Consider the following 25233-nt stretch of genomic DNA (forward strand, 5'->3'; position numbering starts at 1 on the left):
AACCACAATGGTGTGATCACTCACCTGCAGTGAGACATCCTGGAGTACAAAGTCAAGTGGGCCTTAGGAAGCACTACGACAAACAAAGCTAGTGGAGGTGATGGAATTCCAGTTGAGCTATTTCAAATCCTAAAAGATAATGCTGTTACAGTGCTGCACTCAATATACCAGCAAATTTGAAAAACTCAGCAGTGGCCATAGGACTGGAAAAGGTCAGTTTTCATTCCAATCCCAAAGAAAGGCAATGCCAAAGAGTGTTCAAATGACTGCACAATTGCACTCATTTCACATGCTAGCAAGGTAATGCTCAAAATCCTACAAGCTAGGCTTCAACAGTACATGAGCCAAGAAATTCCAGATGTACAAGCTGGATTTAGAAAAGGCAGAGGAACCAGAGATCAAATTGTCAACATCCACTGGATCATAGAAAAAGCAAGAGAATTCAAGAAAAACATCTACTGCTTCATTGACTATACTAAAGCCTTTAACTATGTGGATCACAACAAACTGTGGAAAACTCTTAAAGAGATGGGAATACCAGACCACCTTACCTGTTTCCTGAGAAACCTGAATGCAAGTCAAGAATAAATGTTAGAACCAGGCATGGAAAAATGGACTAGTTCCAAATTGGGAAAGGAGTATGTCAAGGCCGTATATTGTCACTCTGCTTATTTAACTTATATGCAAGTACACCATGCAAAATAGTGAGCTGGATGAAGCACAAGCTGGAATCAAGATTGCCAGGAGAAATATCAGTAACCTCAGATATGCAGATGACACTACCCTTATGGCAGAAAGTTAAGAGGAACTAAAGAACCTCTTGATGAAAGTGAAAGAAGAGAGTGAAAAAGCTGGCTTAAAACTCAACATTCAAAAAACGAAGATCATGGTATCTGATCCCATCACTTCATGGCAAATAGATGGGGAAACAATGTAAACAATGACAGACTTTATTTCCTGGGGCTCCAAAATCACTGTGGACAGTGACTGCAGCCATGAAATTAAAGACGCTTGCTCCTATGACAAACCTAGACAGTGTATTAAAAAATCAGAGACATTACTTGGCCAACAGAGGTCCATCCAGTCAAAGCTATGATTTTTCCGGTAGTCATGTATGAATGTGAGAGTTGGACCATAAAGAAGGCTGAGTGCCAAAGAATTGATACTTCTGAACTGTGGTGTTGGAGAAGACTCTTAAGAGTCCCTTGGACAGCTAGGAGATCCAACCAGTCAATCCTAAAGGAAATCAGTCCTGAATATTCATTGGAAGGACTGATGCTGAAGCTCAAGCTCCAGTACTTTGGCCACCATATGTGAAAAGCCAACTCATTGGAAAAGACACTGATGATGGAAAAGATTGAAGGCAGGAGGAGAAGGGGACAATAGAGGGTGAGATGGTTGGATAGCATCACCAACTCAGTGACATGAGTTTGAGCAAGCCTTGGGAGATGGTGAAGGACAGGGAAGCCTGGTGTGCTGCAATCCATTGGGTTACAAAGAGTAGGACACGACTGAGTGACTGAACAACTGTCCATAAGGCTCCCAGTCCAACTTCCTAGGGTTACTACACTGGCTATCCTTAGTATGATTTCATTGTTCCCAAGATAAAACAGGTGCTTAAAACTTAAGTGACCACAGCCTGGTGTTAAGCATGTAAATCCCTCCCATAACTGTGGGAAGTTTTATTACTTGGTTGAATGTTTGTGTGTTTCTCTGTCTTAGCTTTGAGTAACTTTAAAGGAAAATTCATATTTATGGCTAGGGTCAGATCAAGTGTTATTAATTGGCCAGGTGTGATGATCCTACCTGGTAATATCAAGAGTAGCTTGATTGGACTGAATTTTTTTCTTTAAAATAAATTTTCTAAAGGTCATCCAATTAGAGCCTTGTAGTGGAGAAATTCACCAAGGTAATCTAGAAGTACAAGACACCTGGCATAGTGTCATGTCCATGAAAGAAAACTTTTTATTTATATTCAAAGGTCCAAGAATTCAAGAAAACATTATAAATGATATGCAAATCAGGTCCAACATCATGGGTAAGTTGTCTACTTCTCATCCTTGTCTTCTTTTCATTTCGTCCTTGTCTAAGTGTAGTTTTTCCTATTGCAGTGTCATTTTAAGGTGAGTTTGAGGTCAGCAGTCCTCTCTATAGACCAACCTGGGGCTTTTGGAAGTTGAAATTAATCCAAGAGTCAATTTCCCTTCAGTTTCATTGTACATGAGCTAGTTAAGAATACCTGATAAAGGTTCTTCCATCTAGGTTGGACACAGTCCTTTAAATTTTATCTTTTCCAGTATACATAATCCTCTGGTTGCAGGTCATGGGGCATCTGATCTTCATCTAAAGATTGCTGAGATAAGCTTCAGAAACAAAACTTAAAATGTCTTTTAATAATCCAATAAACTTTACATTAATATAGCATAACAGCAAGGAACTCTCTGGGAAGTGAGTCAGTATATGCCGAATTCCATTAACAAAACTGAAATTTAACACTCATTGAAAAATATCTTTCCCTCTAAAATTACCCTCATTTCTACCAAATATATCCAAGTGGACTAATTTGTTTTCAAAATAAGCCTGATCTCAAAGAACTTGAGATCCTAAGTGATCAGGGCAAAGAAATAGAGGAAAACGATAGAATGGGAAAAGCTAGGGAGCTCTTCAAGAAAATTACAGATACCAAGGGAACATTTCATGCAAAGATGGGCACAATAAAGGATAGAAAATGGTATGGACCTAACAGAAGCAGAAGATATTAAGAAGAGGTGACAAGAATGCACAGAAGAACTATACAAAACATCTTAATGACCCAGATAATCACGATGGTGTGATCGCTCACCTAGAGCCAGACATCCTGGAATGCGAAGTCAAGTGGGCCTTAGGAAGCATCTCTACGAACAAAGCTAGTGGAGGTGATGGAACTCCAGCTGAGCTATTTCAAGTCCTAAAAGATGATGCTGTGAAAGTGCTACAATCAATATGCCAGCAAATCTGGAAAACTCAGCAGTGGCCACAGGACTGGAAAAAGTCAGTTTTCATTCCAATCCCAAAGAAAGACAATGCCAAAGAATGCCCAAACTACCCACACAATTGCACTCATCTTACACACTAGCAAACTAACACTCAAAATTCTCCAAGCCAGGCATCAACAGTACGTGAACTGTGAACTTCGAGATGTTCAAGCTGGATTTAGAAAAGGCAGAGGAGCCAGAAATCAAATTGCTAACATCCACTGGATCATCGAAAAATCAAGAGAGTTCCAGAAAAACATCTAATTCCACTTTATTGACTATGCCAAAGCCTTTGACTGTGTGGATCAAAACAATTTATGGAACATTCTTAAAGAGATGGGACTACCGGACCACCTGACCTGCCTTCTGAGAAATCTGTATGCAGGTCAAGAAGCATCAGTTAGAACTGGACATCGAACGAGAGACTGGTTCCAAATCGGGAAAGGATTTGGATATACAGTCAAGGTGGTATATTTTCACCCTGCTTATTTAGCCTATATGCAGAGTACATAATGAGAAATGCTAGGCCGGATGAAGCACAAGCTGGAATCAAGGTTGCCGGGAGAAATATCAATAACCTCAGATATGCAGATGATACCACCCTTATGGCAGAAAGTGAAGAGGAACCAAAGAGCCTCTTGATGAAACTGAAAGAGGAGAGTGAAAAAGTTGGCTTAAAACTCAACGTTCAGAAAGCTAAGATCATGGCATCTGGTCCCATCACTTCATGGCAAATAGATGGGGAAATAATGGGAACAGTGAGAGACTTTATTATTTTTTTTTTTTTTTTTTGGTCTCCAAAATCACTGCAGATGGTAATAGCAGCCATGAAATTAAAAGAGGCTTGCTCCTTGGCAGAAAAGTTATGACCAACCTAGACAGCATATTAAAAAGCAGAGACATTACTTTACCAACAAAGGTCCATCTAGTCAAAGCTATGATTTTTCCAGTAGTCATGTATGGTTGTTAGAGTTGGACTGTAAAGATACTTTTGAACTGTGGTGTTGGAGAAGACTCTTGAGAGTCCCTTGGACACCTAGGAGATCAAAGCAGTTAGTCCTAAAGGAAATCAGTCCTGAATATTCATTGGAAGGACTGATGCTAAAGCTGAAACTCCAATACTTTGGCCACCTGATGATGCGAAGAGCTGACTCATTGGAAAAGACCTTGATGCTGGGAAAGACTGAGGGCGGGAGGAGAAGGGGATGACAGAGGATGAGATGGTTGGATGGCATCACCAACTCAATGCACATGGGTTTGAGTAAACTCCGGGAGTTGGTGATGGACAGGGAGGCCTGGAGTGCTGCAGTCCATGGGGTCACAAAGAGTCAGACACGACTGAGCGACTGAACTGAACTGAAGTACACCATCGGTGAACTCAAGCCTGGCTTCCCTGGCTTGGGTTGTTCTCTGTTGCTCTGCATGTCAGGTGCCATATCAAGCGCCATGTCAAGGGCCAACCTCTCTGGGGTCTTTCTGTGTTGTTCAGCTGCTGGTGCTGGCATGTGGGGAGAAAGTGGTTACAGTGATTACTCAGCAATATCCCCTTTCCTCCATGGCTGCCTGGTTTTCCTCCATAGGCGTTTCGCACCATGATTTCCTCCCTCACATCCCCTCAGGCTGCCTCCCCACAGTCAATAGTAGACTTTGCCCCAGGGTTGATCTCAAATCCCTATGCTTCACCTCCCAGCTGCTGCACTTTCTAGGGGATTTGTGTCCCTGTCTGGAGTTTGTAGGGCTGAGGCAAGGATTGTCTCTGTGATTCTCATTCCATTCAGACTGTCACACATCAGCTGTTTCACTCCCCAACAGCCTCAAATGCTTCTCTGTCCCAAACAATTGCCCTGTTGTGGGGATCTGACCCCTGCTTCAGTTTCCCCACCCTCTGGGTGCAAGTTCAGTCCTCCTCACTCGCCTCTTTATTCCACTTCTTGCTTCATCCTACTGAGTTTTGTGGGAGTCTGTATGTTCTTTTCCAGTGGTCATGTATTCCTGCCCATTGTTAGCTGATGTTCTGCAAGACCTTCTGTGTCTGAAGGTATCTGTGGAGAGAGATGTACTCCATGTCTATGTACTCTTCCACCATCTTCAGCCCAAAACATTGGTTTATTTTTGAATATTAAAATGTTCATTCTCACACAGTAGCATAATTTTTAAGAAAGAAGGGCTCCTTTTCTTTCTTTTTTTAAATTTTATTTTTAATTGGAGGATAACTGCTTTACATGTTGTGTCGGTTCCTGCCATACAACATGAATCAGCCATAAGTATACATATATCCTCTCCCTCTTAAGCCTACCTAGAATGGTGGTTCAGTGTTTAGACTTCCAAATCTATAGGGGTGAAAAATTTATTATAGTAAAAAGGACATTTTAAACAAACTTTTTTTTTTTTTTTTGCTATACTGGGTCTTTGCTGTTGTGTACGGACTTTCTCTAGTTGCAGTGAATGGGGTTACTCTTCATTGTGGTGTGTGGGTGTTTCATTGTGGCAGCTTCTCTTGTTGCAGAGCATGGGTTCTAGAGTGTATGGGCTTCAATAGCTGTAGCATGTGGGCTCAAGGGCCCTAGAGCACAGGCTCAGTAGCTGCCTAGTTGCCACATGGCATATGGAATTTTCCCCAACCAGGGATTGAATTTGTGTTCCCTGCATTGGAAGGGGGATTCTAACCACTCGACCCCAGGGAATTCTGTAATCAAACTTTTATTAAATGTATACGAATATGTTAATGGTTTGAAAAGAAATTTTCCTCATAAAACTTAATTGAAGTATTTATATCAATTTTTCAAATTAGCACAATAGACCCACATCCTGATGGTGTTGAGCAAAAAAATAAAAGCACAATGTGAGAGTGATTAGTTCAGTTTTACTTGGGGTTATGGACTGTAGCCCCTTCATGGATCACAGCCTTGTTATGGCAAGGAGGCTTCTGTAACTCAGTGAAACTATGAGCCATGCTGTGCAAGGCCATTCAAGATGGATGGGCCATAGAGTTCTGATATAACATGGTCCTCTGGAAGAGGGAACGGCTAACCACACCAGTATTCTTGCTGCAAGAACTCCATGAACAGTATGAAAGACAAAAAGATATGACACTGAAAGACAAGCCCCTGTAGGTTGGAAGGTTTCCAATATTCTACTGGGGAAGAGTGGAGGGCAATTACTAATAGCTCCAAAAGAATGAAATGGCTGGGCCAAAGTAGAAATGATGCTCAGTTGTTGATATGTGTGGTGGTGAAAGTAAAGTCTGATGTTTGCAAAGAACAATATTGCATAGGAACCTGGAATGTTAGGTCAACTAATCACAGTAAGTTGGATGTGGTCAAGCATGAGATAGCAAGAGTGAACATTGACATCTTAGGAATCAGTGAACTAAAATGGATGGGAATGGGCAAATTTAAGACCATTATATCTACTCCCTTAGAAGAAATGGAGTAGTCCTCATAGTCAACAACAGAGTCTAAAATGCAGTACCTGGGTACAATCTTAAAAACAACAAAATGATCTTGGTTCATATCTAAGGCAAACCATTCAACACCACAAAGATCCAAGACAATGCTCCAATCACTGATGCCAAAGAAGCTGAAGTTGACCCTTTCTATGAAGACCTACAGCACCTACTAGAACCAACACCAAAGAAGATGTCCTTTTCATCATAGAGTATTAGAGTGCAAAAGTTGGAAGTCAAAGATACCTGGAGTAACAGGAAAGTTTGGCCTTGGAGTACAAAATGAAGTAGGGCAAAGTCTAACAGAGTTTTTTCAAAAGAACACATTGGTCACAACAAACAACTTTTTCCAACAACACAAGAGATGATTTTACATATGAACATCACCAAATGGTCAATACTGAAATCAGATTGATTATATTATTTGCAGCTGAAGATGGAAAAGCTTTTATCAGTCACCAAAATCAGGACCAGGAGTTGACTGTGGCTTTGACCACCAACCCCTTATTGAAAAATTCAGAGAAACACAAATTAAATAAAGTAGGGAAAAACCACTAGACCATTCTGGTATGACCTAAATCAAATCCCTTCTGATTATACAGTAGAGGTGATGAATAGATTCATGGGATTAGATATGGTAGACAGAGTGACTGAAGAACTATGGACCAGGGTTTATAACACTGTACAGGAGGCAGTGACCAAAACCATCTGCAAGAAAAGAAATTCAAGAAGGCAAAGTGGCAAAGTTGTCTGAGGAGGCTTTACACATAGCTTAGGAAAGAAGAGTAGCAAAAAGCAAGAGGAAAAGGGAAAGATACATCTAACTAAGTGCAGAGTCCCAGAGAATAGCAAGGATAAGAAGGCCCTTTTCAATGAAAAAAAAAACAAAGAAATAAAGGAGAACAATAGAATGGGAGACTAAGATCTCTTCAAGAAAATTGGAAATAGCAAGGGAATATTTCATGCATGGATGGGCATGATAAAGGACAAAAATGTTAAAGACCTAACAGAGATTAAAAAGAGGTGGCAAGAATAGAAAGAAGAACCATACAAAAAAGGTCTTACTGATCAGGATAACCAAGATGGTGTGGTTACTCACCTAGAGCCAGACATCCTGGAGTGTGAAGTCAAGTGGGCCTTAGAAAGCGTTATTACAAAGCTGGTGGAGATGATGGAATGCCTGCTGAGCCATTTCAAAGCCTAAAAGATGATGCTGTTAAAGTGTTGCACTCAATATGTCAGCAAATTTGGAAAACTCAGAAGTGGCCACAGGACAAGAAAATATCGGTTTTCATTCCAACCCCAAAGAATGTTCAGACTACTGTACAATTGCATTCATTTCGCATGCTGGTAAAGTTATGTCCCAAATCCCTCAAGCTAACCTTCAACAATACATGGACCAAGAACTTCCAGATAGATGTACAAGTTGGATTTAGAAAAGGCAGAAGAAACAGAAATCAAATTGTCGACATTCATTGGATCATAGAGAAAGCAAGGGATGTACAGAAAAACATCTACTTCTGCTTCATCGATTATGTGAAAGCTTTTGACTGTGTAGATCACAACAAATGTGGAAAATCCCTTGTATTTATTTTTTATTGAAGGATAATTGCTTTACAGATTTTTGCTGTTTTCTGTCAAACCTCAACATGAATAAGCCATAGGTAAACATATATCTTCTCCCTTTTGAACATCCCTCCCATCTCCCTCCCCATCCCACCCCTCCAGGCTGACACGGAGCAACTGTTTCAGTTTCCTGAGCCATACAGCAAATTTCCGTTGGCTATCTGTTTTACATATCATATTGTAAGTCTCCATGTTACTCTCTCCATACATCTCACCCTCTCCTCCCCTCTCCCCATGTCCATAAGTCTATTCTCTATGTCTGTTTCTCCATTGTTGCCCTGTAAATAAATTGTTCAGTACCAATATTCTAGATTCTGTATATATTCATTAGAATAAGGTATTTATCTATCTCTTTCTGACTCACTTCACTCTGTATAATAGGTTCTAAGTTCATCCACCTCATTAGAACTGACTCAAATTCACTCCTTTTAATGGCTGAGTAATATTCCATTGTGTAGATGCACCACAACTTATACATCCACTCTTCTGTCGATGGACATCTAGGCTGCTTCCATGTTCTAGCTATTGTAAACAGGACTGCAACGAACAAAGGGATACATGTGTCTCTTTCAATTTTGGTTTCCTCAGGGTATATGCCTAGGAGTGGGATTGCTGGGTCACATGGTGGTCCTATTTCTAGTTTTTTAAGGAGTCTCCATAACATCCTCCATAGTGGCTGTATCAATTTACATTCCCACCAACAGTGCAAGAACGCTCCCCTCTCTCCACACCCCCTCCAGCATTCACCGTCTGTAGACCCTTTGGATGAGGGCGACTCTGACCAGTGTGAGGTGATATCTCACTGTAGTTTTGATTTGCATTTCTCCAATAATGAATGATGTCGAGCTTCCTTTCATGTGCCCGTTAGCCATCTGCATGTCTTCTCTGGAGAAATGTCCATCTAGATTTTTTTCCCACTTCTTGATTGGGTTGCCCATTTTTCTGGTATTGAGTTGTATGAGCTGCTTGTATATTTTGGAAATTAATCCTTTGTCAGTTGTTTCATTTGCTATTATTTTCTCCCATTCTGAGTGTTGTCTTTTCACCTTGCTTATAGTTTCCTTTGCTATTCAAAAGCTTTAAAGTTTACTCAGGTCCCAGTTGTTTACTTTTGTTTTTATTTCCATTACTCTAGGAGGTGGGTCATAGAGGATCTTGCCGTGATTTATGTCAGAGAGTGTTCTGCTATGCTTTCCTCTAAGAGTTTTATAGCTTCTGGTCTTACATTTAGGTCTTCATTCCATTTTGAGTTTATCTTTGTGTATGGTATTAGGAAGTCGTCTAATTTTATTCTTTTACATGTAGCTGTCCAGTTTTCCCAGCACCGTTTATTGAAGAGGCTATCTTTGCCCCCATTGTATATTCTTGCCTCCTTTGTGAAAAATAAGGTACCCACAGGTGCATGGATTTATTTCTGGGCTTTTAATCTTGTTCCATTGGTCTGTATTTCTGTTTTTGTGCCAGTACCATACTGTCTTGGTGACTGTAGCTTTGTAGTATAATCTGAAGTCAGGAAGGTTGATTCCTCCAGCTCCATTCTTCTTTATCAAGACTGCTTTGGCTATTCGGGGTCTTTTGTGTTTCCATATGAATTGTGAAATATTTTGTTCTAGTTCTGTGAAAAATGCCATTGATAATTTGATGGGGATCACATTAAATCTGTATATTGCATTTGGTAGTATAGTCATTTTCACAATATTGATTCTTCCTACCCAGGAACATGGAATATCTTTCCATCTGTTTATGTCCTCCTTGATTTCTTTCATTAGTCTCTTATAATTTTCTGTGAACAGTACTTTTGTCTCCTTAGGTAAGTTTATTCATAGATATTTAATTCTTTTTGTTGCAATGGTGAATGGGATTGATTCCTTAATTTCTCTTTCTGATTTTTCATTGTTAGTATATAGAAATGCAAGTGATTTCTGTGTATTGATTTTGTATCCTGCAATTTTGCTAAATTCACTGATTAGTTCTAGTAATTTTCTCATGCTATCTTTAGGGTTTTCTACGTACAGTATCATGTCATCTGCAAACAGTGAGAGCTTAACTTCTTCTTTTTCAATCTGGATTCCTTTTAGTTCTTTTTCTTTTCTGATTGCTGTAAGTAGGACGTCCAGAACTATGTTGAATAATAGAGGCAAAAGTGGACACCCTCGTTTTTTTTTCCTGATCTTATGAGGAATGCTTTCAGTTTTTCACCATTGAGAATAAAGTTTGCTGTAGGCTTATCATTTATGGCCTTTACTATGTTGAGGTAAGTTCCTTCCATGCCCATTTTTTGAAGAGTTTTCATCATAAATGGGTGCTGAATTTTGTCAAAGGCTTTTTCTGAATCTATTGAGATGGCCATATGATTTTTATCTTTCAATTTGTTAATATGGTATATCACATTGATTGATTTCCATATATTGAAGAATCCTTGCATCCCTGGAATAAGCCCAGGGATGATGGTTTGATCATAGTGTATGAGCTTTTTGATGTGTTGCTGAATTCTATTTGATAAAATTTTGTTGAGGATTTTTGCATCTATGTTCATCAGTGATATTGGCCTATAGTTTTCTTTTTGTGTGGTTTCTTTGTCTGGTTTTGGTATCAGGGTGATGGTGGCCTTGTAGAATGACTTTGAAAGTGTACCTTCCTTTGCAATTTTTTGAAAGAGTTTTAGGATAGGCATTAGCTCTTCTCTAAATGTTTGATAGAATTCTCCTGTGAAGCCATCTGGTCCTGGGCTTTTGTTTTTTGGGAGATTTTTGATCACAGCTTCAGTTTCAGTACTTGTAATTGGGTTGTTCATAATTTCTATTTCTTCCTGGTTCAGTCTTGGAAGATTGAAATTTTCTAAGAATCCATCCATTTATTCCAGTTTATCCATTTTATTGCTATAAAGTTGTTCATAATAGTCTCTTATAATCTTATGTGTTTCTGTATTGTCTGTTGTAACCTCTCCTTTTTAATTTCTAATTTTGGTGATTTGATTCTTCTCTCTTTTTTTCTTGATGAGTCTGGCTACGGGCTTGTCAATTTTGTTTATCTTCTCAAAGAAGCAGTTTTTAGTTTTATTAATCTTTACTATTGTTTCTTTCATTTCTTTTTCATTTATTTCTGCTTGGATCTTTATGATTTCCTTCCTTCTATGAATTTTGGGGTTTTTTTGTTCTTCTTTTTTTCAGTTCTTTTAGGTGTAATGTTAGGCGGTCTATTTGATGTTTTTCTTGTTTCTTGAGGTAGGATTCTATTGCTATAAACTTCCCTCTTAGGACTTCTTTTGCTGCATCCCATAGATTTTGAGTTGTTGCGTTTTCATTGTCATGTGTTTCTATAAACTTTTTTATTTCTCTTTTGATTTCTTCAGTAACCTGTTGGTTATTTAGAAATGTGTGGTTTAATATCCATGTGTTTGTATTTCTTACAGTTCTTTTTTTTCTTTTAATTGATATCTAGTCTCATTGTGTTGTGGTTGGAGAAGATGTTTGATATGATTTCAATTTTCTTAGATTTACTGAGGTTTGATTTGTGACCCAAGATGTGGTCTATCCTGGAGAATGTTCCATGTGCACTTGAGAAGAAGGTGTATTCTGCATTTGGATGGAATGTCCTGAAGATATCAGTGAGATCCGTCTCATCTAATGTATCATTTAAGACTTGTGTTTCCTTATTAATTTTCTGTTTTGATGATCTGTACTTTGGTGTGAGTGGGGTGTTAAAGTCTCCTAGTATTATTGTGTTACTGTCAATTTCTCCTTTTAAGTCTGTTAGTGTTTGTCTTGTGTGCTGAGGTGCTCCTATGTTGAGTGCATAGATATTTACAATTGTTTTGTCTTCCTCTTGGATTGATCCCTTGATCATTATGTAGTACCCTTCCTTATCACTTGTAATCTTTATTTTAAGGTCTATTTTGTCTGACATGAGGATTGCTACTCCAACTTTCTTTTGCTTCCTATTTGCATGGAATATATTTTTCCATCCTCTCATTTTCAGCCTATATGTGTCTTGAGGTCTGAGGTGGGTTTCTTATAGACACCATATATATGGGTCTTGTTTTTGTATCCATTCAGCCAGTCTGTGTCTTTTGGTTGGAACGTTTAATCCATTTCCATTTAAAGTAATTATTGATATATATGTTCCTATTGCCATTTCCTAATTGTTTAGGTTTGATTTTGTAGATCTTTTTTTCTCCTGTTGTATTTCTTGACTATAGAAGTCTGTTTAACATTTATTGTGAAGCTTGTTTGGTGGTACTGAATTGTCTTAACTTTTGCTTGTATGAAAAGCTTTTAATTTCTCCATCAATTTTGAATGAGATGCTTGCTGGGTACAGTAATCTTGTTTGTACATTTTTCCCTTTCCATACTTTAAAAATATCCTGCCATTCCCTTCTGCCCTGCAGAGTTTTTGCTGAAAGATCAGCTGTTAAGCATATGGGGTTTCCCTTGTATGTTACTTGTTGCTTCTCCCTTGATTCTTTTAATGTTCTTTCTTTGTGTTTAGTTTTGGTAGTTTGATTAGTATGTGTTTTTGCGTGTTTCTCCTTGGATTTATCCTGTATGGGACTCTTTGTGCCTCTTGGACTTGATTGACTGTTTCCTTTTCCATGTTGGGGAAATTTTCAACTATAATCTCTTCAAAAATTTTCTCATACCTTTTTTTTTTTTCTCTTCTTCTTCTGAGACCCCTATAACTCGAATGTTGATGTGTTTGACATGGTCCCAGAGGTCTCTGAGACTGTCCTCAGCTCTTCCTTATTTTTAGTTTATTCTGCTCTGTAGAAGTTATTTCCACCCTTTTATCTTCCAGCTCATTGATTCGTCCTTCTGCTTCAGATATTCTGCTATTGAGTCCTTCTAGATTTTTTAATTTCAGTAATTGTGTTGTTTGTCTCTGAATGTTTATTCTTTAATTCTTCTAGGTCTTTGTTAATTGATTCTTGCATTTTCTCCATTTTGTTTTCAAGGATCCTGATCATGTTTACTATCATTATTCTGAATTCTTTTTCAGATAATCTTCCCATTTCCTCTTTTTATTAGGACTTCTGTGTTTCTAGTTTTTTTTCCTTCATTTGTGTAGTATTTCTCTGCCTTTTCTTTTTTTTAAAGCTATTGTGTCTGAGGTCTCCTTTTCCCAGACTTCAAGGAAACTTGAATTATTTCCTTGGAGAAGGCTTAATTCTTTCTTCCTTTTAGTTTCTTCCCTCCTAAGGTTGGTCCAGTGGTTTGTGCAAGCTTCACATAGAGTGAGATTTGTGCTGAGTTTTTGTTTTTTTCCTCTGATGGGCAGGCTGAGTGAGGTGGTAATCCTGTCCTCTGATGACTGGGTTTGTATTTTTGTTTTGTTTGTTGTTTAGATGAGGCATCCTGCACAGGGAGCTACTGGTGGTTGGGTGATACTGGGTCTTGTATTCAAGTGGTTTCCTTTGAGTTCTCACTATTTCATATTCACTAGGGTTAGTTCTCAATGGCAGTTACAAAATCAGGCAAATAATAATTAAAATAATGGAATATACACATATATATATACACCCATGAACAAAGTGAAAACAGTCCAGCAAAAATAAAGTACAGTAGATTGATCCAGCGAACGAAGGAAATCAAAAATTATATTTACCAATTAAGAACAAAACTAACTTAAGCATAAACTGGAAGACAAAACTAACACAAGGTGCCAAGTGGGGAATGAAGCAATGAAAACAAAACTAACAAATATGTTGAGAGGAAAGGAAAGGAAGGAAGAATAGATATGCAAAGTTACATAGAGGTATATGAAGAAGGTTTATATACATTAAAGATTAACTGCAAGGGGGAAAAAGAACAGTAGGAAAGGTGAATAAAGGAATAAATGTAGAAAAATATAGGTTTAAAAAATTTAAAATGTAAAAAAGAGAAAAAAAACCCAAAAAGGAATGAAAAAGGGAGGGGGAAAGTAAAACTCTACAGAGTTGCAAAAGCCCAATGTAGAGGCAGAGGTTTAAAACAACAATACAAAATGTGACTGAATATACAGATATTCATATACAACCATAAGCAAAATCAAAATGGTTCAACAAAAATAAAGTACAATAGATTGACCCAGTGAACAAAGGAAATCAAGAATTATATCTAACAGAGCAAAACTAATTAAAGCACAAACTGGAAAACAAAACTAAAGCAAGGGGGAGGAGCCAAGATGGCGGAGGAGTAGGACGGGGAGACCACTTTCTCTCCTACAAATTCATCAAAAGAATAACTGAATGCAGAGCAAACCTCACAAAACAACTTCTGATCGCTAGCTGAGGTCATCAGGCGCCCAGAAAAGCAGACCATTGTCTTCGAAAGGAGGTAGGACAAAATATAAAAGATAAAAAGTGAGACAAAAGAGCTAAGGACGGAGACCCGTCCCGGGAAGGGAGTCTTAGGCGGCCTTGCTTGGGCTAGGGTCCGGGCCTGAGTGCCCTGAGGACAATCGGGGGGAGCTTCTGTGAGGTGCCAACTTGAACTGTGGGAGACCAAAAGAGAGAAAATTAACCGGCCGGAACACACTGCCGGCCGTTCGCAGAACAAAGGGACGGAGAAAGTCCCAAGAAGAGGTCGCAGGCTGCAGACCCGCCCAGCCCCGCCGGAGGCAGGAGGCAGGGGGGAGGGGAAGGTCGCGGTGAGACACAGGGCGCAGGCACCCGACCGGCGCGGGCGGGGACTGGGGCTGGGGATGCAGAGGGCGGAAGGCGCGCGCACCCGACTGGCGTCAGCGGAAACTGAGACTGGGTCCGCGGAAGGGAGTGAGTGCGCCACACCTGGGGATAGTGCGCCCATCAAGCCCCTCGCTGCCTGGACCGCTCTGACGGGGAAGGCACAGAGAGCAGGCGCAGCTTTTTGCTCCGTGCTTTTGTGGAACACCCGAGGGCTGGAACCGCGTGCAGCGCGGGGGCGCTCCATATGGAGCAGCCAGGAGCCTGAGCAGCGCAGACGGAGAAAGCAGCGCCAGCCCCTCCCCGCAGCGCCAGCCCCTCCCCGCAGAGCGACGGAAATAGCTACCTGAATAAGAGTCCACCTCCGCCCGCCTGTGTCAGGGCGGAAATGAGGCTCTGAAGAGACCGGCAAACAGAAGCCAAATAAACAAAGGGAACCGCTTCAGAAGGGACTGGTGCAACAGATTAAAATCCCTGTAGAAAACACCGACTTCACCGGAAGGGCCCTGTAGATATCGAGAAGTGTAAGCTGGAACGAGGAGCTATCTGAAACTGAGCCGAACCCACACTGACTGCAACAGCTCCAGAGAAACTCCTAGATATATTTTTACTTTTTTTTTTTCTAAGTAAGGGAAAAAAAAAAATTTTTTTTTCTTTTTATATTTTTTCTTTTTTATTTTTTCTCTTTTATTTTCCTTTAAAATTCCCTATTACTCCCCCATTACTCCTTAACTTTCATTTACATAGATTTTTACGATTTTTTTAATTAGGGGAAAAGAAAAAATTTTTTTTTCTTTCTTTTTTTTTTGTTTTTTTTCTTTTTTTTCTTTTTTCTTCTTTTTTTCCTTTTCCGTTTTCTCTTTTATTTTCTATTTTTCTTTTTCTCTTATTTCTTTTAAAGTCCTCTAGTACTCCTCTACTACTCTTCATTTTCATTTTCACTACACTATAACCTTACCAAAAAAAAAGAGAAGCCCTATCTTTAAACCGAAGATTATTCTCTCCCAATCTTGACTCTCTGTTTTCTACCTCAGAACACCTCTATTTCCTCCTTTCCCCTTCTCTTCCCAATCCAATTCTGTGAATCCTTGTAGGTGTCTGAGATACGGAGAACACTCTGGGAACAGCCAGCTGCGTAGATCTGTCTCTCTCCTCTTGAGTCCCCCTTTTTCTCCTCCTGCTCATCTCTATCTCCCTCCTCCCTTTTCTCCTGTTCATGTAACTCTGTGAACCTCTCTGGGTGTCCCTAACAGGGGAGAATCTTTTCGCCATTAACCTAGAAGTTTTATTATCAGTCCTGTATAGTTGGAGAAGTCCTGAGACTACAGGAAGAATAAAACTGAAATCCAGAGGCAGGAAACTTAAGCCCAAAACCTGAGAACACCAGAAAACTCCTGACTACATGGAACTTTAAGCAATAAGTGACCGTCCAAAAGCCTCCATACCTACACTGAAACCAACCACCACCCAAGAGCCAGTAAGTTTTAGAGCAAGACATACCACGCAAATTCTCCAGCAACACAGGAACATAGCCCCGAATGTCAACATACAGGCTGCCCAAGGTGACACCTAACACATAGACCCATCTCAAAACTCATTACTGGGCACTCCATTGCTCTCCAAAAAGAAGAAATCAAGTTCCACGCACCAGTACACTGACGCAAGCTTCCCTAACCGGAAAACCTTGACAAGCCAATGTCTAACCCCACCCACTGGGTAAATCCTCCACAATAAAAAGGAACCACAGACCTCCAGAATACAGAAAGTCCACTCCAGACACAGCAATCTAAACAAGATGAAAAGGCAAAGAAATACCCAACAGGTAAAGGAACAGGAAAAATGCCCACCAAGTCAAACAAAAGAGGAGGAGATAGGGAATCTACCTGAAAAAGAATTTAGAATAATGATAATAAAAATGATCCAAAATCTTGAAAGCAAAATGGAGTTACAGATAAATAGCCTGGAAACAAAGATTGAAAAGATACAAGAAATGTTTAATAAAGACCAAGAAGAAATAAAAAAAGAGTCAATTAAAAATGAATAATGCAATGAATGAGATCAAAAACACTTTGGAGGGAACCAAGAGTAGAATAACGGAGGCAGAAGATAGGATAAGTGAGGTAGAAGATAAAATGGTGGAAATAAATGAAGCAGAGAGGAAAAAAGAAAAAAGGATCAAAAGAAATGAGGACAACCTCAGGGACCTCTGGGACACTGTGAAACGCCCCAACATTCGAATCATTGGAGTTCCAGAAGAAGAAGACAAAAAGAAAGGCCATGAGAAAATACTCGAGGAGATAATAGCTGAAAACTTCCCTAAAATGGGGAAGGAAATAGCCACTCAAGTCCAAGAAACCCAGAGAGTCCCAAACAGGATAAACCCAAGGCAAAACACCCCAAGACACATATTAATCAAACTAACAAAGATCAAACACAAAGAACAAATATTAAAAGCAGCAAGGGAAAAACAACAAATAACACACAAAGGGATTCCCATAAGGATAACAGCTGACCTATCAATAGAAACCCTCCAGGCCAGAAGGGAATGGCAGGACGTCCTGAAAGTAATGAAAGAGAATAACCTACAACCTAGATTACTGTATCCAGCAAGGATCTCATTCAGATATGAAGGAGAACTCAAAAGCTTTACAGATAAGCAAAAAGCGAGAGAATTCAGCACCACCAAACCAGTCTTCAACCAAATGCTAAAGGATCTTCTCTAGACAGGGAAAATGCAGAAAGGTTGTATAAAGTGAACCCAAAACAACAAAGATAAATGGCAAACGGGACCACACCTATCAATAAATTACCTTTAAATGAAATGGGTTTGAATTGCCCAACCAAAAGACAAAGATTGGCGAAATGGATACAAAAAACAAACCCCATATATGCTGTCTACAAAGGGACCCACCTCAAAACAAGAGACAATACAGACTAAAAGTGAAGGGCTGGAAAAATATTTCATGCAAATGGAGACCAAAAGAAAGAGGAGTCGCATACTCATATCAGATAAAAAGACTTTCAAATAAAAGCTGTGAAAGAGACAAAGAAGGACACTACATAATGATCAAAGGATCAATTCAAGGAAGAGATATACAATTATAAATATATATGCACCCAACATAGGAGCACCACAATATGTACGGCAAACACTAACGAGTATGAAAGTGGAAATTAATAGTAACACAATAATAGCGGGAGACTTTAATACCCCACTCACAACTATGGATAGATCAACTAAACAGAAAATTAACAAGGAAACACAAACTTTAAATGACACAATGGACCAGCTAGACCTAACTGCTACCTATAGGACTTTCACCCCAAAACAATCAACTTCACCTTTTTCCCAAGTGCACACGGACCCTTCTCCAGAATTAGATCACATCCTGGGCCATAAATCTAGTCTTTTGGAAAATTCAAAAATTAAATCATTCAGCATCTTTTCTGACACAGTTGCAGTAAGATTAGATACTCAATTACAGGAAAAAAATTGTTAAAAATTCAAAACACCTGCAGGCTAAAATAACACGCTTTCTGAATAACCAACAAAATCATAGAGAAATCAAAAAAGAAATCAAATATGTATAGAAATGAATGAAAATGAAAACACAACAACCCAAAACCTATGGGACACTGTAAAAGTCAGTCTCTAAGGGGAAGTTCATAGCATTACAGGCTTTACATCAAGAAACAAGAAAAAAGCCAAATAAATAACTAACTCACACCTAGCAATGTTAGAGAAGAAGAAATGAAGAACCCAGGGTTAGCAAGAAGGAAAGAAATTCTTAACAATTAGGCAGAGAAATAAAATGCAAAGAAACTAAAGAGACCATATGCAAAAATCAACAAAGTTAAAAGCTGGTTTTTTGAAAAAATAAACAAATTGACAAACATAGCAAGGACTCATTAAGAAACAAAGAGAGAAGAACCAAATTTAACAAAATTAGAAATGAAAATGGAGAGATCACAACAGACAACACTGAAATACAAAGGATTCATAAGAGACTACTACCAGCAGCTCTATGCCATAAATGAACAACTTGGATGAAATGGACAAATCTTAGAAAAGTATAACTTTTCCAAAACTGAACAGGAAGAAATTAAGAAGACTCTTACAGACCATCAAGGCAAGGGAAATCGACTGTAATCAGAAACCTTCCAGCAAACAAAAGCCCAGGACCAGACTGTTTCACAGCTGAATTCTACCAAAAATTCAGAGAAGAGCTAACACCTAACCTACTCAAACTCTTCCAGAAAATTGCAGAAGAAGGTAAACTTCCAAACTCATTCTATGAGGCCACCATCACCCTAATTCCAAAACCTGACAAAGATGCCACAAAAAAAGAAAACTACAGGCCAATATCACTGATGAACATAGATGCAAACATCCTTAACAAAATTCTAGCAAACAGAATCCAACAACATATTAAAAAAATCATACACCATGACCAAGTGGGCTTTATCCCAGGAATGCAAGGATTCTTTAATATCCACAAATCAATCAATGTAATACACCACATTAACAAATTGAAATATAAAAACCATATGATTATCTCAATAGATGCAGAGAAAGCCTTTGACAAAATTCAACACTCATTTATGATTAAAACTCTTCAAAAAGCAGGAATAGAAGGAACATACCTCAACATAATAAAAGCTATATATGACAAACCCACAGCAAGCATCACCCTCAATGGTGAAAAATTGAAGGCATTTCCCCTGAAATCAGGAACAAGACAAGGGTGCCCACTCTCACCACTACTATTCAACATAGTGTTGGAAGTTCTGGCCACAGCAATCAGAGCAGAAAAAGAAGTAAAAGGAATCCAGATAGGAAAAGAAGAAGTGAAACTCTCACTGTTTGCAGATGACATTGATCCTCATATTATAGAAAACCTAAAGACTCTACCAGAAATACTAGAACTAATCAAGAATATAGTAAGTTGCAGGATTAAAAATTAACAACCACAGGAATCCCTTGCATTCCTATATACTAACAATTTTGAAAAAACAGAAAGAGAAATTAAGGAAACAAATTACCATTCACCATTGCAGACAAAAAGATTTAAAATACTTAGAGTATATCTACCTAAAGAAACAAAAGACCATATACACTAGAAAACTATAAAACCACTGATAAAGAAATCAAAAGGACACAAACAGATGGAGAAACATACGTGGTTCATGGATGGAAGGAATCAATATTGTTCAAAATGCTATTCTACCAAAGCAGTCTATAGATTCACTGCAATCCCTATCAAGTTACCAAAGGTATTTTTCACAGAACTAGGCCAAAGAATTTCACAATTTGTATGGAAATACAAAAAACCTCGAATAGCCAAAGTAATCTTGAGAAAGAAGAATGGAACTGGAGGAATCAACCTGCCTGACTTCAGACTCTACTACAAAGCCACAGTCATCAAGACAGTATGGTATTGGCACAAAGACAGAAATATAGACCAATGGAACAGAATAGAAAGCCCAGAGATAAATCCACGGACCTATGGACACCTTATCTTTGACAAAGGAGGCAAGGATATACAATGGAAAAAAGACAACCTCTTTAACAAGTGGTGCTGGGATAACTGGTCAACCACTTGTAAAAGAATGAAACTAGACCACTTTCTAACACCATTACACAAAAACTAAACTCCAAAATGGATTTAAAGATTCTTAATGTGAAGACCAGAAAACTGCTAAAAACTCCTAGAGGAGAACATAGGCAAAACACTCTCCGACATAAATCACAGCAAGATCCTCTATGACCCACCTCCCAGAATATTGGAAATAAAAGCAAAACTAAACAAATGGGACCTAATGAAACTTAAAAGCTTTTGCACTACAAAGGAAACTATAAGTAAGGTGAAAAGACAGCCCTCAGATTGGGAGAAAATAATAGCAAATGAAGAAACAGACAAAGGATTAATCTCAAAAATATACAAGCAACTCCTGCAGCTCAATTCCAGAAAAATAAATGACCCAATCAAAAAATTGGGCCAGAGAACTAAACAGACATTCTCCAAAGAAACATAAGATGGCTAACAAACACATGAAAAGGTCTTCAACATCACTCATTATTAGAGAAATGCAAATCAAAACCACAATGAGGTACCATTACACACCAGTCAGAATGGCTGCTATTCAAAAGTCTACAAGCAATAATGCTGGAGAGGGTGTGGAGAAAAGGGAACCCTCTTACACTGTTGGTGGGAATGCAAACTAGTACAGCCACTATGGAAAACAGTGTGGAGATTCCTTAAAAAACTGGAAATAGAACTGCCATATGACCCAGCAATCCCACTTCTGGGCATACACACTGAGGAAACCAGATCTGAAAGAGACACATGCACCCAATGTTCATCGCAGCACTGTTTATAATAGCCAGGACATGGAAGCAACCTAGATGCCCATCAGCAGACGAATGGATAAGGAAGCTGTGGTACATATACACCATGGAATATTACTCAGCTGTTAAAAAGAATTCATTTGAATCAGTTCTAATGAGATGGATGAAACTGGAGCCCATTATACAGAGTGAAGTAAGCCAGAAAGATAAGAACATTACAGCATACTAACACATATATATGGAATTTAGAAAGATGGTAACGATAGCCCTATATGCAAAACAGAAAAAGAGACACAGAAATACAGAGCAGACTTTTGAACTCTGTGGGAGAAGGTGAGGGTGGGATGTTTCAAAAGAACAGCATGTATACTATCTATGGTGAAACAGATCACCAGCCCAGGTGGGATGCATGAGACAGGTGCTCCGGCCTGGTGCACTGGGAAGACCCAGAGGAGTCGGGTGGAGAGGGAGATGGGAGGGGGGATCAGGATGGGGAATAAGTGTAAATCTATGGCTGATTCATATCAATGTATGACAAAACCCACTGAAATGTTGTGAAGTAATTAGCCTCCAACTAATAAAAAAATTAAAAAAAAAAAAAAAAAAAGAATAGGAAAAAGAACATATATATATATGTACAACTGAATCACCTTTCTATGCAGCAGAAACTAACACAACATTGTAAATCAACTATATTTCAATAAACTAAACTAAAAAAACCCAGTTTTTATAGATAGCCATCTATGTACCTGGCACTGTATACCATAGTCACCACAGTGCCTTTGAACGTAACTGACCCTTATCGACACTGACTTGAACCACTCTTGGAAGGTGATCTGGCCCAAAAGTGACAACTGTTTCCTTTCATACGTTGTCCTTTTCAAAATATTTTTGCATCAAGCTATTTAGTTCCCAATAATGGAACATGATGTGCTCAGTCCTGTCCAACTCTTTGTGACACCAAGGACTGTAGCCCACCAGGCTCCTCCGTCCATGAGCTTTCCCAGGCAGGAATACTGGAGTGGGTTGCCATTTCCTCCTGGAGGGGATTTTTCCCGACTCAGGTATCAAACCCAAGTCTCCTGCATTAGCAGGCAGATTCTTTACCACTGAGCCACATGGGAAACCCCAATGGGACATGACACCAACTTCAAAACCTAGAGTCTATCTCTAACTAGATTAGTGACTGTAGCAGGAGGTTTCCTCTCTCTGTAAATCGGTTTCCTCGCCCGTAAAGTGGGGCTATGCCATCCACGTCACAGCGCAGCAGGGAGGAAGAGCAGACCAAGAATGAACGAGATTAGGGGCTGGCACAGAGTGAGCGGCTGGCCTGTGCTTGCGTCACTACTGTTCTAAACAGCAAAAGAAAACCCACCTGGAACGGAAAATGCAATCACAGAGCATGTAACGGAGAGCTGCCTGTATTTTTCTGCCCAGGTTTCCCCTTCGGCCTTAGAAACTGCACGGTGCTATGCTTGCTGGGAAGATGTATCTTCTGGGCGCTGGAAGTGAGAGAGCCACCCCTTCCCTCCGTTGTGCGCAGGCTGGGCTGGGGGAGCTCCCGGACAAGTGGGCACCTCAACCCGCCCCCCACGGAAAAACACCATCACACTTCGCATCCTCCGCTGAGATAATGACTATTCAGACCTTACTGCATGTTTTGCAAACATAAACATAAGTATGAGTTCCAAAATTCTGGCCCCTTCCATTGATCAGTTCCTCTTGATGACTGTAATCTGGTATTTGGAACGACCTTAGGCCAAGTCAAGCTAAGAGCAGCCTTCTTAGGCTTCTCTTTTTATGCTGATGACCCATCTCCAAATTCCAGGGTCATGAATAAAAACCACCACGTTTGATCTCTCTTGCCATCCAGAAGTGCCAAGTTCCCTACCAGGGCAGGTGTGTATGCAGGTCATAGACCTGGGCTCCCTCCTCTAGCCTCGGGCCTGGGTGGCTGCCACTAGTGAATGGAAGGTATCCATTGGTACTTAGACAGTCTCGATTTATAGCGTGGAAATTGCTGCCCCAAATGCTGCAGGAATATTCACTTCCATAGATGTGAGAATCAGTAGGAAATCTAAGAGAAAAAAATTCCAGTACATTTCATAATGTTTAAATAAAAGAATAATTCATTTACTGCCCAGTGAGAATTCTCAGGAATATCAATACACTTGGGGTTTGTGGCTCTGAATATAAGTTTTGGTGGCTTAGATAATGGTGTCGCGATAACTATCGCACAATTACAAAATCCAGTTTTAGTTCTATTGTTGTGAAAGAGTATACTTTTAAAAGTCTAAAGTCAAAAGGTGACATAACTTACAAATGGCTGTATCTGACCCTTACCTGCTTGTTTGCTAGTTCAGATGGGGTGTGATATGGACCAAGTCTGCTTTCTAAGTATTTGAACTTAGATGCCTTCCTTATCATAGTCAGGTTAAGATATTTTGCCTTAGGTTCTTCAAGGATTATTTTTTTTTAATTTCTCAAGATGCTACTCTATCATTCTGTAACGTCTTTTTTCTTCTCAAAAGATACACCTATCTGAATGCAGAGTTCCAAAGAATAGCAAGGAGAGATAAGAAAGCCTTCCTAAGTGAATAATGCAAAGAAATAGAGGAAAACAATAGAATGGGAAAGACTAGAGATCTCTTCAAGAAAATTAGAGATACCAAGGGAACATTTTATGCAAAGATTGGGCACAATAAAGGACAGAAATGGTATGGACCTAACAGAAGCAGAAGATATTAAGAAGTAGCAAGAATACACAGAAGAACTATACAAAAAAGATCTTAATGGCCCAGATAACCACTATGGTGTGAACACTCACCTAGAGCCAGACATCCTGGAATGTGAAGTCAAGTGGGCCTTAGGAAGCATCACTACGAACAAAGCTAGTGGAGGTGATGGAATTCCAGTTGAGCTTTTTCAAATCCTAAAAGATGATGCTGAGAAAGTGCTGCACTCAATATGCCAGCAAATTTGGAAAACTCAGCAGTGGCCACAGGACTGGAAAAGGTCAGTTTTCATTCCAATTCCTAAGAAAGGCAACGCCAAAGAATGTTCAAACTACCACACAATTGCACTCATCTCACACACTAACAAAATAATGCTCAAAATTCTCCAAGCAAGGCTTCAACAGTACGTGAACTGAGAACTTTCAGATGTTCAACCTGGATTTAGAAAAGGCAGAGGAACCACAGATCAAATTGCCAACGTCTGTTAGATCATAGAAAAAGCAAGAGAATTCCAGAAGGACATCTATTGCTTCTTTATTGACTATACTAAAGCCTTTGACTGTGTGGTTCACAACAACTGTGAAAAATTCTTAAAGAGATGGGAATACCAGACCTCCTTACCTGCCTCCTGAGAAACCTGTATTCAGATCAAGAAGCAACAGTTAGAACTGGACTTGGAACAACAGACTGGTTCTAAATTAGAAAGGAGTATGTCAAGGCTGTATATTGTCACCCTGCTTATTTAACTTATATGAAGAATACATCATGCAAAATGCCAGGCTGAATGAAGCACAAGCTGAAAGCAAGATTGCTGCAGTCCCTGGGGTCACAAAGAGTCATACACAACTGAGTGACTGAACAACAATAAGCATAGGTGTGGGTTACTGTAATTTGGGGACAGAACATAAATTTCAGAAGAAAAATGTCAGAAATTGGATAGAGCTTGCATGAGCCAAAAATACAGAGTGTGTGATGCTTCATACTTTTAGAAACATTTTTAATTTTATATTGGAGTATAGTTGATTTACAGTGTTGTGTTGTTCAGTTGCTCAATCATGTCCAACTCTTTGCAACCCCATGGACTGCAGCACGCAACTCTTACCATCTTACCATCTCCTGGAGTTTGCTCAAACCCATGTCCATTGAGTCAGTGATGCCATCCAACTATCTCATCCTCTGTCGTCCCCTTCTCCTCCCACCTTCAATCTTTCCCAGCAGTAGGTCCTTTTCCAATGAGCCAGTTCTTTGCATCAGGTGGCCAAAGTATTGGAGCTTCAGCTTCAGCATCAGTCCTTCCAATGAATATTCAGAGTTGATTTCCTTTAGGGTGGACTGGTTTGTTCTTGTAGGCCAAGGATTTCTCAAGAGTCTTCTCCAACACCACAGTTCAAAAGCATCAGTTCTTC

The sequence above is a fragment of the Cervus canadensis genome, chromosome X (assembly GCF_019320065.1).
Source record: "Cervus canadensis isolate Bull #8, Minnesota chromosome X, ASM1932006v1, whole genome shotgun sequence".
NCBI classification, from domain to species: domain Eukaryota; kingdom Metazoa; phylum Chordata; class Mammalia; order Artiodactyla; family Cervidae; genus Cervus; species Cervus canadensis.